The sequence below is a fragment of the Anguilla anguilla genome, chromosome 4, assembly GCF_013347855.1.
Source record: "Anguilla anguilla isolate fAngAng1 chromosome 4, fAngAng1.pri, whole genome shotgun sequence".
Classification (NCBI taxonomy): Eukaryota; Metazoa; Chordata; class Actinopteri; order Anguilliformes; family Anguillidae; genus Anguilla; species Anguilla anguilla.
Genome location: NC_049204.1, coordinates 63,696,515 through 63,703,198, shown reverse-complemented (window position 1 = coordinate 63,703,198; position 6,684 = coordinate 63,696,515).

The following is a 6,684-nucleotide window of genomic DNA, read 5'->3' as shown; positions in this document are numbered from 1 at the left end:
CTGATGGGCACAGGTGACAAATTTAGCACATTGACAGACCTGGTGAACTGTACAGCGCTTCTTCTAGACTCCAGTGACAAATTCACGAGGCTGTTCATCCCACGCACATCAAACAGATGAAACACTTCCTCCCCATCGTGTGCACCATTGAAAGCACAGACTGAAAGGAGAAATGAGGTTTTAAATTTAAAGTTAGCACCTGTATTTTGATTTATGTCCGACCAAGGTTTGATATTTGCGGATGTCACAAAATCCGAAGGGCAGAAACTAATCCCTGCTCCAAATCTTACGAGCACGTACACACCCCGAGTGTGGTGCAGTGTCCTCTTTACAAAAGGCAACAGCACCATCTGCTGGCCGTTTGGGAAAATGGAAAATCTTGCAGTGTCCCAAAAAATGCGATTGTGATTTAAACAAATGATTCCCAATGCTGGCTGTTCATTAGCGAAAACTATCATAGCTATTTTATGTCATTATAGCTTAACTATTGTAACTTACTCTTTACTTGACCCTCAATTATTATTATACATGACATGACTGAAAGTGTCTGGACACCCCTTGCTCTGGGGCTGTTTTTCGTGGTTTGGGCTAGGCCCCTTAGCTACAGTTAAGGCAAATATTAATGCTACGGCGTACAATCACGTTCTTGACGATTCTGTGCTTCCCCAACAGTTTGGGGAAGGCCCTTTCCTATTTCAGCAAGGCAATGCCCCTGGGCGCACAGTGAGGTTCATAAGGAAATGGTTTTGTTGAGATTGGTGTGGAAGAACATGACTGGCCTGAGAACCCTGACCTCAACCCCATCCAACACCTTTGGGATCAATTGGAAAGCCAACTGCGAGCCAGGCCTAATCTCCCAATCAGTGCCCAAACTCACTAATGCTCCTCTGGCTGAATGGAAGGAAATCCCTACAGCAATGCTACTACATCTAGTACAAAGCCTTCCCAGAAGAGTAGAGGGTATTATAGCTGCAAATGGTGGACCAACCCCATATTAATGCCCATAGTTTTGGATGAGATGTTGGATGCCTGGTGTCCACATACTTTTGGCCATTGCCAGTGTATATAACTTTAATTCTGCAAATATATCTATTTAATGACAGAACAAATTCTTATGCCCAGTACACAAATCTATGAATACATTAGCTAAATAGTGATAACGATTTATATATCTACAGAAGGTCAGATATGAACCTAATGAAAGCAGAGGATCATGTCAGTGTATGAATCAATAAGATGCTCTTTGCAGCTCACAGACGGCATTTGGAACACGTTCTCTAACAACTGTTACTGCTGGCCGTGTGTGATAGCTACTATCCACAACAGTGGGAGAAAAGCATTCTTTCAAAAGCACCCTGCCTGTATGTCTTCATACTTAGTGCGTGAGGCTCCTGTGTACCAGACACTTGGAATGCAGTTAAGGGACCCCCGTTGGAGAAAGAGAAATATACTGGCTGTTGGAAAAGGAGGGTGCCGTGTGGCAGTAGGTAGAAGCAGTGGGCAAAAAGGCTAAAATATTTTTAAGTGAAGATTTCGTGTCCTCTATGAAAATGCCCATCAATAATAATCCATGATTGACTGTTTTTTTGTGTATGTGGTATTTTTGTGTCTCCACTTTATGTCCATTGTGTTCTTATTATTTATCTATTTTTTCATTTTGGTTGACACTTCATTTGACACTGGTTGTTTTTTTAAAAGTGCTACATAAATAAATTTAATTGATTCACTGAATGAATAATAACCCCTTGTCCCCCTCAGTCTGTTCAAAATGATTATAAGCCGATGTCAAATTTAAATGGCCATTATGCGAACATACGGAGTACAAGTTGGGCTGCGAGAAGGAAATTGTTCAATTAGCACTTATCGCCAGCGGAGGGCAGTAATAGGCTTGTAAAAAAAAGGCTGAGATTTAAGCTTGCAGTCCTGCCATGCTTGAGTACAAAGCAGAATGTGAATGATCGCAAATTGAGAATGACAGATTTCTTTATGATTGAAAAATAATGACAGTTTGCACCTGGTATCCAACTGCACCATAGCAATATGCTGTCAAAACTGCTCTGCTGAGCAGGAGGACTTGATCACATCTGCTTATAATTGTGTATTTCATCACAAGTTCTGGAATGGAATTAAAGCTCTGTGTGCTCATGACAGCACAAGCCCAGCAAGATTATCCAGGTTTTACCTGGATATCCCCTGGCTACACCCTAGTCATCTCTTTCCAACCGAATGTAGCCGAGTTTTCACCCGAACACCTAAACAGCGTTTTACTGACTTTGCACCAACATTTCACCACAAAAATGTTCACTGGGACAGCAAGCCATGGCCAAACTGCAGCAATTTCAGGCAAAATATGAACCCCAGTGTAACACACTCCTCATCTTGTGAGTCTGAAGTGTAGCGGACAATATGTACCATTAAAAATAAATAGTTTCCAATTGTTTTGAGTACTGAATTTTGCCCATTTGCCTAGCTTATGTCATTAGCTGACTATGATCAAGAGTTCGCAAGCAGCAGAATTTGTGGTTTCATCCTGCCAGTGGTGGGTGGGCATGAATCAGCCAAGGGTTGCCTGGTTACCACTGAATTAGTTTCTCCTAATGACACACCGAGAAAACAACAGCCTATCATTTGTCAGCTCCGAGAAAGACACCTTTACCCCAGTTGGCCCTAGCAGTCTCCTTCACTGCAGTCGGGCCCGTAGGGCATGAAATAGTCCGTGGTTTGGAGAGTTATAGTGCTCACCTTGCATAGGTGCAAAGGACACAATGAGTGACCCGAGGCAGAGCTGGCAAGGAAAGAATTGAAGAGAAAAAAAATAAATAAGTAGAGAACCAATTTAAACACAGAGCACCTACTTACATCCGATACTTGTTTTTAACCCGATCCCATCTAAAGTGGCTAAATTTCCGTCAGGCAGTTCTCTATATATCCGTATTTGTAGCAAAGGGCGGTTACAGTCAGTTATTTAGATTGTAAGGTTGGGTTACAAATTCACTAAATACCACAAAACAGGAACTAATTTTCCTGCGGAAAACAAACATGGGTCTCCGACAAACCACAGTTTAAAGGCACATTTCTATCCATCATTATTTCAGGCTCAGGGGTGCTTTACTGCCCCAGTGCGGTCATAATAAAGGTTGTGGAGGAGTGGCACTCTCTGGTGCTTCACGCTGAGGCCTCGCTGCACCCCAGGGAGTCTGGGTTTCCCCCAAAGCTGCCCATCTGCTGCTGGGCTGGCCCCCAGCAGCCCGAGCCACGAGACAGCCGTCAATGGCTTATTAAGTGAATTTTTATTTCCTTATTTATTTATTTCGCTGTTCCTGTTCCACAAACTGTTTTGTTTCCCTCCTGCACTGTTCCGCAGCTACTGTGCCGACTCAGATCACAGACTGACTGCAGGACTGTCCGTGTGGCCCGATTGGTCTTTTTCTGTTCCCACCCACTCCCTTGGCCACGCCTCTCCTGATCGCCCTCCACTATTTGCCAGGCCTGGCTGTAGCATCAAAGCACAAGTAATGATACCAGGCCCAGCACAGTCCTCCCTCTCTCCATGTATGTCCCTGCATTATATGGCCATGAGATACCGGCCCACACATTATTAAACATGGCGCCCCCTAGTGGTGGAATGACCTACCGACCATACCTTGATCAGGAGAGCTGAATGATTTGCACTGTACAGGGACTTCCTGAAGGTGTATATAGTGGTGCGCTATTGGCTGTGTTGTGCTTGTGTTCATGTTATGCAAAGCACTGCAATATTTATGATTTCTGAGTCCATCAGCATCAGGGTTTCGGGCACATACAGACGATCAGGGTAGCAGTTTGACCCATACTGCCAGTGTCAGAGGAACAGTATGACCAAGTCTGCACTGACACTGTCAAACAGCAAGCCGATTTCAACCGAAGTTTCTGCACGATTAATTCATTATTAAACACTTATTTCGTTATTGAAGCAGCCCTGCCACGTTTCTCGCAGATGTACGGTTTCCTGACAAGCCGAATCAACAGCGTGACTAATTCATTATCTCTGTGGCACGTCACCGTCACCTGGGCGCCGAACTTCAAAGGCGGAGCTGCTGCAGAGCGGCTTCCTGTCTCCCTGCACAACATCCTGTCTCGCTGCCATATGCTAATGCCTGTGCTGTTTATCCGCCCTTCAAAGAGGGGGGGTGGACTCATTTGGGGGGTAAAAAAATGTTGAATTACAAATGTGTACACTTATAATTAGCAAAGACTATATTATTTAAAAAAGGGGGGGGGGGGGGAATATGTGCGCGGATATTTTTATTTCTTAAATCCCTGGGCATTGCCCATTAAACTGCATGCTGTGGTTAGTAAGGCGTCCCACTTCTTGCAACGTTCCCCATCTTTGTTTTTCCTACAGCTATTTATTAAAATTTAAAACTTAATTGCTCCACTTAAATTAATTGGAGGGGGGGGGGGGAAATCCAGTTAGTCTCTTTAAAAATTTATCTCCCAAAGCAGTGTCAATGAATGAAAACAAACAAACGTCACAATTCTGAGAAACAGCACCGAGAGAGGGCTGTTTTCACTTCCAAACCTTCCTGAACGGTTTTTGAGGCACCGATTCTCCGAAACAGAATTCCAGGGAATCCAAAACAAGATGCGAAACCAAGCAACAGACCGGACCAGCCACTCCCCTCGCCTGGCTTACTGGGTCCGCGTCTAAAGCCAAAAGCGGGTCTGACTCCGATGAGCAATTTCAGGGAGGAAATATAAATATTAATCATAGCTCAGACAATATTTTTTAATATTAACTAGCATGATGAATATTTGAGGAGACAAATCAGGGGTGACGTGCCAAGGGGGGGGGGGGGGGGGGGGGTTGGTGCAGATGCAATTAATACAGTCTGTCCTAGCTCTCCGCTTGGCCCCATCTGAGCATGCTCAGACAGAAAGAAGCTCATTGTTACACACACAGCTATCCTGTGAGAGCCTTGCTTTTTCAACAAACAGACAAAAATAATATTCATTGATTGTTAACTGTTGGATTTTCATTGCTAAAACATGATCTTGATTGTAAAAAAACTGACAAGCAAAGAAAGTCCATTAAAAGAATATGTACCTCAAGTTTTTAAATGTTAATTTAAACCACCTATTTAACACTATGCCTTGCTCTCTACATAGTATACTATATTTAATTTATTTTGGTTTAATATTGTACTTAAGTGTTCTTAACAAAGTACATTTTTTGTCAATTTTGACAAAAGTGGGAAGAAGAAGAAGCCTTTTCTTAAAAAACATGATATTATCAAATTGTGTTGTCTCCTCTCTGAGGAGCAGATTTGTGGATTATACCAACGCTCCATTATTAGTCCACAGGGGGGCAGCAGCTCCTGGTTTGTAAAAGCAAAGGGTATTGCTCTGGAAGAGGGATTTCAAGGTCTACCAGCTTTGATTCCTCTTAAGGCTGATTTCTCTGATGTAGATATTTATTATACTGAGGACTGGCTATTGTCTTAAACTGGATTTTGTCACTGAAATTAAGCAAGCGCTTCATTGGGAAGCCAGGAATGCTTAAGATAACCCTTTCAAATGTTTTTTTTTAATCATCTACACCAGGCCTTGGTCCAGCTGCTCCATCAATTGTCTTTCATTTTTTGGGGGGTGATATTGCGTTCTGTGAAAGTCAGTACAACTGCCAATACAGGCCTGACACAGGTTCGAATCATCGCATTGACAAGCCTTCTCGTGCATTCCTCTCCCATGATGCATCTGGTGTCTGATATTTATCGTTAAAAATGACCACAGGTCTACAGTGAGCAAAGCAAAGTGCAAACTTTGCAATATCAGAGTCTCTGTAATGAAAGTAGAAAAACTGAAGCTGTCTTCATTTTCGACTCGTTGGTTTAGATGAAGATGTACAACGGAAATTAAACCTCTCCGACTTTATGCTTTGACTATGCACTCCCGAAAATAACCGGTAAATAAATATCACAACGGGACAGGTGTTTTTGGGGGAGTGACGTGGTCTCGTTCACCGGCCCCCCTCTCACCAGTCTGCCCCTTTTAGCGCTTGAGTGGCACTCTCCCGAAAGTGGAGCGCATCATCGAAGCTGCGCCAACCTCACCTGCGCCTCGCGAGCGAGGACAGGAACTCGAAACGGATCCAAAAAGCACTCGCCGCATGCAAATTCATTACCCGAAGTGCTGGCGCACAAAAGGGTCACATGACCCCGATCCCGATATTCCGCTCCACGGAGTGGAGCAAATCCATGGCGGTGCAGTCAACGGGAGACGAGATTTTCACTGACATCGCCATCCAGTACTGCACACGTGCAGGAAACGTGCCTAACGCCTTCTTTTTTTTTGGCTGGACCGCAACAGCTGGGCCAGCCCTACGACTCACGAATGTGAGTGACTGACTGTATGACTGACTAACTGACTGAGTGATGAAGTTGCACCATTGGTCGGCCGAGTTGTGAAGTTACACCATTGGTTGGCCGGATCACGTGTGGTGGGTCCAGTCATATACTAGGTTTTAACCTGGTCTTGTTTATTTTGCACAGAAAATATCAGAAAGCCCCAGCAGCTCATTCTTATATTAAATGCATGTGAGTATCTCAGTAGTCTTCAGTACTTACTTTCTTTGTTAATTGTGTGTTTATAATAGCATGTTGGATAAGGCTATAGGAGAAGTACGAGACATTGCTTGATTTACAA